This window comes from Bombus vosnesenskii, unplaced genomic scaffold, assembly GCF_011952255.1.
Source record: "Bombus vosnesenskii isolate JDL3184/JDL3185 unplaced genomic scaffold, Bvos_JDL3184-5_v1.1 scf7180000013266, whole genome shotgun sequence".
In the NCBI taxonomy this organism is placed as follows: Eukaryota; Metazoa; Arthropoda; class Insecta; order Hymenoptera; family Apidae; genus Bombus; species Bombus vosnesenskii.
Window position 1 is genome coordinate 3,599,581 of NW_022882926.1, and position 13,816 is coordinate 3,613,396.

The following is a 13,816-nucleotide window of genomic DNA, read 5'->3' on the forward strand; positions in this document are numbered from 1 at the left end:
GGGGGAAGGACGTGTGGAAGTTGAAAAATAATCAAGGAAATTGCTGGCCCGGTAGGAGAAATCGGGTAAATAATAGGAAGCCTACGGTGAAGGTAAACTCTCGCGTCTATTTGCGAATGGAATTCGTTTAAGGCGAGGGGGTGGCGTGAAAATAAAGCGGCGAGTCGGTAGCAGAAGAGGGTGGAAAGTTTTTAACGGAAGTCGCTATCTTTTCTAATAACGAATGAAAATGTATTCGAAGGGGACTCGCGGAAGCAAACAATCCTCGGACTGGCGTTTCGATTGCCTTTTACTCCCCGCGTCACTTTCTGGGGATATTTTTTCGAGGCGCGACAGGGAGGATGAGAGTGTCCCGTCTCGGTGGAGTAAAGTCAATCTCGTTGGCGAATTTACAGCGGACATTAAGCTACTCCAGCGTTAGTCTCGAGCACCGCGTTCTATTAATAAAGTCTCTCTCACTCTGTGACTGTCCTCTGATATTCGCCTTTATATTATTTCAACGAACGTGGCCGGCAATTCCGTTGACGTTCATGGCCCTTAACGGCCACCGTAATGCCGACGGTAACACCTTCGTTAACGCCACTAACTGTCATCGACGACCATTACCGCGATCTCGAGAGCCGTTCGGTTAAAATTTTTCACGACCGTTCGACACTACGCCATCCTGAAAATTTATACCGTTCGTATGTATGGAACGGTCCGTGAATTTCTGTTTAACCTTTCGAGGATTCGAATGGCGTTCTGGACAGTGTATTTCTGGGTCAGGATGTTGGAAACCTTCCCGGTTGAAACGTATGTATAGTACGTACGACGATGGTTGGATCCGCGCTAGAGGGTCAACGTGTAGAAAAGGGGGTGCAGTGGTACGAGTCGAGCAAAGGGAAACGAAGAAAAGGGTAGAAGGAGATAGGAGAGCTCGTGTGTACCTTCACGGATGAGGGAAGGACCAATGTAGGGAGGGTGGAGGATGAGGGAATAAATAGCGTTGTACGCATATCCCTCCGCGATATGGTTTCGTCTTTCTTCTCCTTCGCGGAGGCCATCATTTCCAGAGGCCTGGCTCCCCTGTAAATGGTAAGCCCGGTTCCGCGCGATGCATGCGGGCTATTCGCAGCGAAAAAAGAAAGGGACCCGCGCGTTTGTGTCCCACATTTTTGACGGGTCGTTGGCTACTGCTATGTGTGTATGTCCATCTCTGTCCCTGCTCGCTTTTTTTCGTCGTTGTCTGTTTGTCAGCCCCGTGCACACGCGGGGTTAACATTAACTCGCGCTCAATAGACTGGATTTCGGTTCGCGATTGTTCGAAATTTTTGAATTGGAAGTGCGTAAAAAACGAGGATTATTTAAAAATGAATATCATGAGGGTTTTATAACTCGAATCATATTTCATTCGTTGCTGGATCATTAACTCCTTTCAGTATAATATCGAGTCATATTCGTGATATGGATTACGGTTCCTATTCGACAGTGATGCGTTGTATTTAAATAAAAATTTAGTTTGAAATGTAATTTTTACTCCAGTTTTTCAGATACACACAAAAACACATGGAATACATATGTAATATTTATTTTATTTTTTCACCATATTTATCACGATGTTTAACAGTATAGGTTGAGAATGATTTAAGCGAGCCGCAAAATATCATATCTTAAATTCATTTAGCCATTTCGTATCTTAAAAGCTACAATTATGTTCTACATTCTTCGTTTTTACTTCTTTGTCGGTTTACATATTGCGCTGTCGGAGGATTAAAGAGGTATTAAAGGAACGATGAGAGAAGAGGTTAAGAAGCAAAGTTTAAGCAGTTCAATCACTTTATAGAAGAGTGGAACATCCAGTTTATCGAAAGAGGTTCCGTCGGTATTTCGGCATCGAGAATCGCAAGCCGATTCTCCGATACCATGCGGCTAGGGTTATTAAAGGCTGGATTATCTTGCATTATAGTGGGCCGAAGTGGTTGGTCGTCCCTTTGACAGCGTTTCAGATTCAACGAACGACAGGTAGAGCAAAACGGTCCACGTAATCACGTTAAATTTAAATATTCATCGGCGCAGCGTAGCACGCGCGTTAACCATGAGAGCTCGGTTCGACGCCAATCAGGCGTTCAATGTCCTCGCGCATGGAGTTACAGCGGCACGACAATGTCGCGCAATTATGAACTAATGCCGAAGCGGACAGGTGGCTAATGTAAACCGCAGGTATTTTAGTCTGCCTTGTAACTGTGATAACTTCATCAGCGACTACGCGAAGCAACTCTCTCTCCAAGACAAATCGGTGCAATTGCCTGTTACAATTGCCGAATTAGTTTCGCTAAAAAATTTCGCGAAGTTAGTAAAAACATCACGTTCTTCTCCATAGAAATCAGTCACTACGAGAATGTTCATTTTTTCTTGTGTTTTCTATTATCTTAATCCATTATTTAATTTTTCTTTAAGGGATGAGTCTCCTTGTATTTTCTATTCTCATCTTTTCAAAAGATAAAGAATCCAATTTCTTATCAAGTTTTACGAGAAAGAATTTTGTTACATTCTTTAATTTTCTTCTAAAGGAAGAGTCTTCTATTCTTTGGCAGATATTTTACACCAAAATATTTAAAACGTTTGCGCTTTAAAATACATGTAAGAATTCTATTAGAGACCTAGGTAGAAATTGCTCACAATATAAAAATAGATGTTCTCATATTTCTCACAATTTTCTATTTTTCTCATTCTTAAGGAAGAATTTCAAACTCTGAAAAATTTTTGTGAAAAAGATCCTATCCCTTCCGTTCTTTAAATAACCCTCGAAGCACTTTGGCATAGATTCTTATTCCAGGATATCTATATATCTAATTTGAACATCTTGTGACTCCGAAAATTAATTCGGTATAAAATAATTCGAAACGGCCCAATACGCTGCCTTCCTCGCAGCAATCCAGTGATCTGCGTTAAATGCTAAACGATGAAGCATTAAATATTCACGCAGGTCAGCTGTGAAGCGTAGGTTATTACCTGCCACTCGGAATAAAATCATTTTAGAATTTCAATAACCGGTCGTGTCGGGCGAACAGGCGCGCTCGAGTTGGATGCTGGCGTCTCTCGGCGCCGTCAGGGTGAGACCCCTTGTGTCGGTCGGGGCTAATGGCAATCCCGGCCGGACTTCAAACGCAATGTTACAGCGGCGCGTATGCAAGCGCGATAGACGCGTAATTATATTGGCGGCCGATGGGCATCGCCTTTGACCGACTCGATTGCACGGTAAGCAGACCGCGAGAAGGAAATTACCGGACCCGATCGAGATAGTCGCCGCAGCCCTCTGAACCTGTTCCTTTCGCGGGGACTCACTGAAAGTCGTGTATCCTTGGCAAAGGACCTTAGCAGAAGATTTGCCGCCTCGTCGCTCGAATATTACCGGTCCACCACTCGTTTCCTGTATTTTGCCGCGTTGTTGGAGCGTTGTTGGATGTAATTTAAGGGTTGATTAACAAGTTTGAGACGATTGGGTTGTTACTAGAAATCACCTGGAACTAGTAATCGCTAGAAGGGGAATGATTCTTTGAAAGAGAAAATTGCAGGTTTGATTGATTTATTTCTATTTGTACTGGTTCTCCTGGTAAAATACGGTTTCCAGGTGATCGTGGAGAGAGTGGTATCGATAAAATGTACTTTTTCACGAGATTTCTTGGAAGTAAGAGAGAGGGAAGGTTAAATATAGCGAGCGTGATCAAGAGATTCCATCCAATTTTCGAGTCACGCGACCGGTTAAAGAAAACTCGAGGAAGCTCGACCGCGAGGACACTTCCGTATTAACCTCCATCCCTTTTATCCTGACGTTGCAGCGTGGCAGAAACAATTTTCTGAAATTTATGCACCCCGTTGTTCTCCCCGTCGCGGCGTCGCGTTGCCTCTGTTCTCTCCACGATGCAGTCTCGGCCTTGTGATATTTTCACGGAGGAAGAAGTAAAACGACCGAGCCCGAAAAAAAGAGAAACAAAGGACGAGAAAGTGGAAGGAAGAAAAAATAGGGAGCCGGGTGAAAAGAGACGAAATAAGAGGTAGGAAAAATACCAAAGCGGACGGGGCTGACTGGCTGTCACAGAGACGTCTTCCGTTTTCCCTGACGTTTTGTCGGGCTTCCATGGCGTGTCCGTGCAGGGAAACGTGTCTCTGATATTGCAGCCAGAAATTGACAGAGGGGACAAACCATGTTAATGTCGATAAACACGAACGGTCGTCGATTTTCCTGGACCCGACCCTTTCCATGCTGTTTCCCTCTCACTCTGTTAGCCTCTCCTTCCACTTTTGCCCTTTCATGACACGCCAACCGGAAGATAGAGGCCTGGAAAACTGACACGTTGCAATTAGAATTTTCGATTCGGCCTGAAAGTTAGGAATTTGCATGGCACAGGCTCTCTCGCTACCCTCCCGTGACTTTTTCGTGTTCACCTCACTCCTTTTTAAACGTTGTCGCCCTGTCAAACGCTCTGTCCAGCTGTAAATCGATATTTAACGCCAACATTTGTTGCAGCCTCGAGTGACGAGGGCTGCGTATCTGAATTTCTCGTGTTGCGGGAGTTCATCAAAACTTGAACATTAGCAACCACCGACGGTGCAATATTATGGCTGGTAGTTCCAGTCGAGTGCAGTTTCGGACCATGTTGCTAAATCATGTCTCGTATAATTCACGTTGCGCCGGTATGTTCGAAAACTGTTCCTTTCTTTATCTCTCCGTATCAGACCCTGTCTGCTACAATGTAGCTACAACTTTCTGGGAGACTTAAATAATTCAAATTTATCTACGAGATAATCTTGATTCTCTACTAAAGTTTTGGTGAGGGGTTGTGCTGAACGTTAGTCGAATCTTTTCTTATTACAATTTTATCTTTAATTGAAATATTTGCCGACGTATTATCGTATCTGTTAGCACGATTTTCTCCTTTTGTATTTCATCCATAAGAAATGTTTGTCCTTAAGAGCCTTAACCCTCTTACCGGTTACACTGAAAAGTAGTGTTTCCTTCTCTATACAAAAAGTAAAGTAGTAGATAATATAATCTAGAGATAGAGAAATTTTTTAAAGAAACTCTTATATACGTATTTTGAGATTTATAGAGATTACTTCATATATAATATTCAAAATCACTAAACTACAATATTTAGTAAAATCATCATTTAGATTCCATTTTCTTAACTATGTAGCGGCACGCTAATAAATTCAAATCTTATTGTTGTTTTGCCTCGGAGCATCAATATCGTAGGACATACACATATTGTATTAATAATCAAACTCCGAGCAAAACAATGTCGCCGTTACTTTCAACCGTCAAACGCGGTCGAGTTCAAACTTTCCAACTGTCCCCCGACCAGTGTAAATAAACAAGCGAATTGACGAGCGAGAGAATTCAGCAATCGAAGAGTAAGCATATCGACGCATCAAAGTGTATACGAAGTTTCTCGACACACGCGCGTATTTATTCCGATTAATTATATACCAGGACTTGTGCTTTGTACCAAGGCATTACTTTAATAAAGTGCTCGCGACTTAGACTATAATAGGGATATTTGAACTGACCCATCCTCTACAACTATGTTTACAAAAATGTATATTTGCATCCGCAATCTCATTATCATGTATGTCGATTTCATTCACGACCGCGCATTGCGAAGATTCTGGAGTCTCGAGAATGCATCTTTGCATTTATTCTCGCACGCAGGCATTTCCTTCGCTCGCACTCGCCAAGTTCCTTTAGAAAATTTGAGAAAATTGGCTTATTTCGTTTCAAAAGCTATCTCACGTATATATCGAGGACCAGACGGCCATCGAGGCCGACCGACGACCACAGACTCGCTTGAAAAAGAATGGTGGTATCGGTGTTGAGAAAAATACCGCTGCGAACACGTGTAACGATTAATCAGGTTCAGGGCGCCGGATTCGAAGAGGTTGTTACCGTCACAGCCAGATGACGGCTTGTGGCGACATAATATTGTATTTTATATGGTGTCGTGTTTATGGGTTTGCGGTGGTCGCGGTGAGCTCGCGTACGCGCATACATATTGCTTCCAATTTGTTTGCGAGATCGTCCGGTTCCGTGTCGATTCTGCTTGGAATAGCTGTACAGTCGTTTCTTCGGTTTCGATTTCAGCTCGCAAGCCACACATTTTGTCGGTCGTTGGCGCTGATCCTCTGCGAGGATTATCAACGCGTACCACGCGTTAGGTGAACAGCAGCTGTTCGCCATATGTTGGGCGTGAAATTCGTCCCGTTTGAGGTGTGTATCGAAAACTCGTGTATGGAATGGATGCTGAACGGACTGATAAAAAGGGGATCTTGATTACGTGTACGTTAATACCATTCACGATGGTGACTCTGCTGGAAGGGTGTTGCGGTAATCATCGATGATTGGGTTATTCTATGATGCTACACCGATGAAGAGTTTGCTACGGTTGATTGAAAACCATGTGGGGGATGAGGGTTTGCCTATTAAGGAACCGTAAACTCCGTTTATCGGTCTATTGGGTAACAGAATTTAGCGATACGGATCCTCTTTCATTCTAAGCCATTCGATACTGGGGTTAACAGAGTTCTTTGAGATTTGAATAACAGAAGAGGATTCTTCTTTCTGGAATCGTCGTTTTCCACGGGGTAACACGAGAAACAATAGTTCTTACGAGTCTCAGGTGTGCAAGGCTCACCTGTCGCGCGCGCGAAGCAGAAGCTCGGTCCAGGAGAAAGGGACACGAGGTATACACGCAAGAGGAAGAAAAGCATCGTACGCGCGAGAAAGGATGCGATATCGTGTTACAGGAGATATAACAACGGTACAATGGAGCTTTGTCGAGGGCTGGCTAGCCTTTTATTAGAGTCCTATTGGCTCCGTGTGACCCTTCGTGTCGGCCATCGCTATAGAATGGCCTGTGACCTATTTCTCTCCGTCTATTCATTACTTCCTCCTGGAAACACGAGCTTTCTCGAGAGTCTCTTCTCTTTCTGTATGTCTTCGTACACGCGACGTCCGCACGGTGACGAATGCAATCGGCTGCCTGATATAATCCGATCTTGGCAACCGTAAAATCCGCCTCGGATCGAGGCGAGCGGATTTATCGATTCGCCGGACGGAACGAGATATTTCATCGTCTCGTGGCTCGTTTCTGCACGAGAAACGACGCGTACTAAACCGAACTCGCCGAGTTTCCTCCGTGTAACTCGTATCTCTTTCTCTTTCAGTTCCTCTCGGTTACTCTCAGTCTCTTTGACTTTCCCTCTATCCATTGCCAGTGCATTAGCGCGTACGTAGACGCGGTAAATAATGCACGGGTAAACGGTAAATCGTCTGTTAACGTATTATCGGTGGAAACGATCCCGGGTAATGTTCCAGCCGGAGTGTGAATAGCCGAAGACGGAATGCATCGATTCGACTCGTTACACGATCCGCTCGAACTCGCGTCGTCCCCGGCATCGGTGCTCGGTGTACGCGTGCACGATGATTTGTTGGACGAGCAGGCGAAACTCTATATCGTTCCTAAGTTCCTCCGTTCGAGTATGCCTAAACTTTCTGCAACTGGGAAACCGACGTGTCCGTCCGTGAGAGAGGAGAAGAAGGGGGTCTCTCGATCTTTCAGCTCGAGTGGGCAGAGGGAATCACGTCGCTTGCGCGTGAAACGCGTTCCTAAGAGAATTCGTCTGGCCGTTTGTAAGGAGCACGAAGAATGGAATTTTTCGAAAATTTTTAGAACAGGTTTTCTGCCTCGATGCATTGTTCGATGAAAAGCAAACGAATATGGAAACAACCCTGTGTACCATACCACGCGACGTTTTTCTTCCCTCTTCTTCTTCTTCTTCTTCTTCTTCTTCCCAATTTCATTACGTTCTCGTCTCACGACTCGCATTCGGAAATTTCGTAGCTTCGTTTTGATTTATTTTTGCCGAAGAATCGGCAACGGCCGCTCGTTTCATCGTCTCTTGGAAGGAGAAAATTCTGCTAGAACGCCAGACGCCATCCGGCGTTTGCAAATACAATAGATTCGAGGGATGTGCATGCAGGAGCCCCGGTGTCTTTTCAACGAGGTAGACATGAATTTTGAGTGGTCTCATTATCGGATCGTCTGGCATCCAGCTACCGTCAAGAATTCATAGGACTCGTAATCGCGCTGCCTGCGAACAAAAGGGGTGGTCCGATCGAGGGGTAGAGAGAGAGGGTGGGCATGAGAGGGAGAGAAAGCACTGGCTCGTTGCAACTGGTATCGGTGGCAGGGGGAAAATCTGGTTCAATGTCCCGATGATGCTTTTATCAGGAGCTGACAATCGCCATGGAAGACACAAAGGCAGTCGTAAAATTCCAATTAACGAAAGGTGAGCCATTCGCCAACGACTGCCAGTCTACAAACGAGCCACGTCCAGGTTGTAATCGAGACTCGAATTTTATTCGTTCGAAGCTTCTACGGTTCTATAATGGATGTTCATTTATGTACTAAATTATATTATATTATATTCATTTATTATACATACGGGATAAACTTGTTGTACAAGAAGTTAACGTAAAATACATTAAAAAAACACTAGTTTATATAAAGAATTTATTTCTGGAAAACAACAAAATTCTCTTTACTCTTCCAAAAAGAACTTAAAAATGCGGATAACGTATAAAGTATTCCTAAAATCATTTCAGTATCAAAACAGAAAAGTTTAGAGATGTACACATAGAAATGAAAGATAGGGAAGATATATGTGTGTGCAAGTTGCTCTGCAATGATCTCGAGCGACAGATTGATTTCGTACGAGCTGTAATCGCATTGTTAAGGATCGAAGGTATCACTGCGTTCGCGCATCATGAAACGGGAATACGTTTCGACTGACTTCACGTAGACCGACAGATTGGCGGGAAATATATATTCGCTGGGATCTCGCGAATAGATATTTTGTATCGAATTTCGAAACGATGCGCTCAGTAGTGAACGATGCGTCGCGAGAAAAATGGATTTCACTATGATATACGAGGTGCCGCGCGATCGAGTTGGCTTCGGAAACCGGCGCGATTTCGATTTTCCTTCGCTCCTGGCATTTGTTCGCTTCTGGGAATCACTACTGTTTTGAATTTCTGATTCGGATACCGGGATAGACGTTTCCGTGTCTCGTAACTGCGTTGCTTGGTATCGATACGAGTTTCTCCTCGAGTCGATATCCGATTCCTACAACGAACGTTGCTCCTTTGTCTTTAAGGAGAACTTTGAGAGAGATTTCGAGCTGTGCGGAAACCAGATTGCTAGCCTTATTTCTAAATATTCGATTTTGAAAATTCCTAAATTGAATCGAAGGCGGTAGTTTTTATAAGTTTAGAATTTTTCCAAATCAGTCCAAAATCAGTAAATCATCGGGAAGAACTTGCTCTTTTCATCAACTTCGTTTCTATGATTTCTACTATAGCCAGCTAGACTGAACAGGATTTTCTATTCGTTTCGATTAGATGGAAAACCGATATGGAGCTGATGTTCCTCTTTTGCTTAGAACTGACTAGCGTGGGGAACTTCAGAGAAGTGGAGTGCCTGTTCCAGCCAAATCGACTCACCTCACCTCCATGCGAGTTTTCCATGGATGTGAAGAAGTGAGTGGTACCATATGAGTCGTGTTCTGTTAGACGGGTGGCATTGAACCATATCTGAATCCAAATTTCTACTTTTATTTCTAGATATTCGACGAAGGAAATTTTTAAATTGGATCGGTAGCAGTAGTTTCTTCAAATTTCAAAATTTTATAGATCCAGTTATGTCTCGTGGATCTATCGTTGGTAAATATCCTATTCCTATGACGAACATCGTTCTTCCTCTTCAAAGCACAACCTCGAAAAATATAGCAAATTTTAGAGAAATCAAATTTTCATTTCCATTTCCATTTAAAAATATTTGACAAATAAAATTCTTGAATTATCGTAGCTTCTACAAGTTTTGCATTTTTGTAAATCTATGCTCCAGATGATATGATATGATAAATGCTTCAGATTTTTCTATATCGATTAAAATGCAAACCGAACCATCGACGAAGCTTTGCCCTTTTACGATATTCGTTTCCCAAGATAGATGCTCGAAGAAAAACTCGAGACGACGGAAGAGCCGCGGCTCGTCGTTTGCTAAAGGACCAGGTTGCAAAGAACCTTTGTAAATTGTCCGATTGCAATTTAACGGAAACAATTTATGGAGATCGAGTTTGAGTCGCGTTTCATTTACATCGGATATTCTTTATATAATCACTCGTTGATCGACTCGCTTTATGACTGACTGTCTCAGGTAGGGAGATTGAGAGCTAACGAACAAGCAATCGAGCCGATGCTCGACGATGGAATTTATTAGCTCGCTACTATCGAACGTTGGCAAACGGACGGAGATCGACGCTGGAAGAGGAACGATTACACGTTCCTGTTGTTTTCTGATTTCGTTTCCGTGGAATCGAGTGAAAGCCAAGTAGGCAAACTCAAAGTATTCTCTGTAATTATTGGTCTGCGCTTGGTCTGAGTGTACGGAAGGTTTTGTTTGCAAGTCATTAAGCCGACATGCTTGGAAACGAGTCGATCGATGGTCGAGGCGTGGAAGGCAGAAAAAATCGAAGATTGAAACGAAAATAATGAAAAATAAGGAAAAAGAAGTTCTGGTGCGGTGCGGGACCTAAATTGAAAAGGAAGTCTGGAATCAATCGAGACCGGCATCTGAGGAAACTTCTCGATCGATTTCGATTCGAGAGGCCGGCTTTATGGCATTCGCGTTGTTTCCGCGCTCTTTGAGTCCGACCAACTAATGCGAAAACTCTGTTTCGATGAATAAACGCGAACGAAACGAGTGGAAAAATCCGTGGAACTTGAGAAACGAAAACATCTCGTTGGAATACTCCGTGAGAGCAATTATAAAAATGTATGAGAAAATCTGGCGTACTGAATGGAAAATAGAATGCTAAAGTGTGAAAAGAGAAATAAGTCGTGTGATACGGAGACAGTTATTAATAATTTTCAGAGGAAGAATTTATATTTTAAATTGTTATGGCTACAATATGGAATTTGTATTTTTGTGATTGGAACTAAAGAAATAATCGGGTACTTTGCTTCGAATATTTAAAATATTTTTGTATATGAGATTCCTGTGCATTTTTACACCTGTAAATTTTCCATGCATTCACGAATATCCATAGTCCAGTTATTTCCATAGAAGGGCGTTAAAAATATAATTTTCATGAAATTTGCTAAAGTAGGTGGTAAAAGACGGTGGGTTCCATCTTGTCTAAAATCGAGTTTGGCCGTTGTCCGATTTCTCAAAGGAAGTAGACAGGATTTCTGATTGAAGTCGATGGCTCGTGAAATTCGAACGCGAACGGGACACGTTGCAACGGGAGGCAACGGGTCAGTAGAAATTATTGTCTCGAGCAGGCGTATTCGCACGTGTACGGCGGTTTCGTTCGACTCCTCTTGCTAACTCGCGGAGAGCAGGTCAAGTTTAATAAGATCGGGCTTCCTGGACCTTTCCGGAACCGCAGAACGCCCCTTAAAAAAAAAAACCTTGTAGATAATCGTGCGTGAAATTGACTCGCCAACAGTCTGCTGCCGTTGGAGGATCCGTTGTGTTCTTAATCGGTCGCGATCTCTCTCTTTCTCTTTACCGAGGCAATGGAGCTTTCCCAGCGTCAGATCGTCGTGCACACAAAAGACGACTGGGTCGTGACCGGACGCACTCTCTCGCCGGCTTAATCGAAATCGATGGCTCGTGCGATTTTCTCGGCTTAGGGATGGCTCGTGCAAATAAACCAGCATTTTATCGAAAATAAAGGGTGGGAACGTTCTTTGGTAACGGAAAAATGACGCTAGGATATAAAAATAAAGAAGTTGACTAACAAAAAATTTAAGGCAAGGGTATTATAAGAAGAAGATACTTCAGTAATGAGAAAAATTTTAGGAACATTTATCGAAGTGTTTTTTGGTAATAGAAAACTGTGTTGCAAGGATGTAAAATAAGGTCTGAAGTTAAATTAAGCTATAAAGTTGTCGATTTGAAAACGCGAAGCGCCCTGGTACACCAGCAAGTTATCACGTACGTATCTCAGACTTCTTAGGTTTAGATCGTGTGTACACAAATGGCGGCCGTGGATCTGGGCAGACGCGCGGGATACTCGTTGGACGGCTTAATCGAAATCGATGGCTCGTGCGATTTAGTAGCGTGGGGAGGCCCGTGCAAATAAACCATCGAACGTTTACAATGTACGTAGAAGAGGGTAGAAAAGAGAGAAAGGACGCTGGCCGGCTGGCAATCAGGCAGGCAGGCGGGCAGGCAGGCAGGCAGGCAGGCCGCCGACGGCGGTGGCGTCGGCGTCGGCGTCGGCAGCCGCTTGTCACTCGCTTTAACCGTGTGTCAGTCGATATCATCGCGCGGAGTGGAAATCTCTGCTATTGACAAGCGTATGAATATCGTTAATAATAAATAATGCCTGGCTGGCTGGCTGCCGGCTGGCTGGTTGGTTGGTTGGTTGGTTGGTTGGTTGGTTCGACTCAACTATGATCCTGGCCGGGCTCGTCGATCCTTTTCAACAATACTGGGTGTCGATTTCGATCGAGCAGTCGAATGAGACCGGAGACGGATTAAAAAGCCACTGCTCGCGTCAACGACGCCGGAAAGTGTTCTTTCGCGGCACTCGAGGCGATTCGGGACGCGTCTATTGTGCATGGATGATTCTTGAACGCGTGTCAACATTTCGAGGGGCGAATTCTCGAGCGAAAGCCCAGGGAGAGGAGCGCGTTAGTTACGGTGAATTAAAGTAGAAATACGTGGTGGGAGCCTTCTTATTGCAGAGAGTCAGAAATTTAACAGGGTAGTAGTTGTACTGGAATTTTTTATTACAAAGTAGCATTTATGCCCGTAAATGATTCGGCACTCGTTAACCCAAAAGGCTGAAATCAGCTCACTCGAAATGAAGATTGCAGAGCCAATTTGAAACTTCACGTGCCGTTTAACGCGCGTTAACGATCGCCTCGAATCCTCGCTCTTATGATTGTCTCGTAACTACCTATGATAGAGATTTCAGAAAAGGAAATTTCTCGTTTGGGCGAGGAACATGGGACCAGGAACATGAGCGATCTCGCGTCGTAACGGCGGATCTTGTCGACATCGAGACCAGGGAACGTGTCATGTGTATACGAGCGACAGAGAGACGAAAAGCGTTTATCGTGCCGCTCGAACGATATAATTGCATGTTAGTTGATACGAAAATTAAAGTTTACGACATTGATCGAGAATCAAGTGGCAATTAATATCGTTTTCATGAGAGCAATTACTGTTCGCTCCTTCCATCGTCGTTTCTTCATCGATCGGCCACGTTATGTTTTCATTTTAGCCGGACGAAGAATGGTAAACGTATGAAAGACTGGCATTTTGCAAAGCCGGCGTTCGTAGGGTGGCTGGTTCTTCGACGAAATCGATGAATATGTAGATGGATCTTTTCTTCTCTTCGGAGAGTTGGACCAAATAATCGTACAAAGAACGACTCCTGAGTGCATACAAGTTTCGGAAAAAATCCTTTGCATTTTTAACATTTCCTGGCCACGGTTTTTACCCATGGTTACGGCTTCTTTTCTTCCAGTTTCTTCACGTTAGCAGTTCCTCCTTCGAGGCTGAAGTTTTTGCTCGTCTTTCGATGTTGGAGGCAGAAGCACATCGTTCTATCGTGAATTACGGCGCGAGTGCCTCTTGGAAGCATGTTCTGTTTACATCGGATGCGGAAGACGTTTACCCACGCTGTATGCGTTTGAAGGGCTGCACCGTTAAGGTCCGATGAATATGTAAATTCTATTGTCTTCCACCTCGCCTACAGC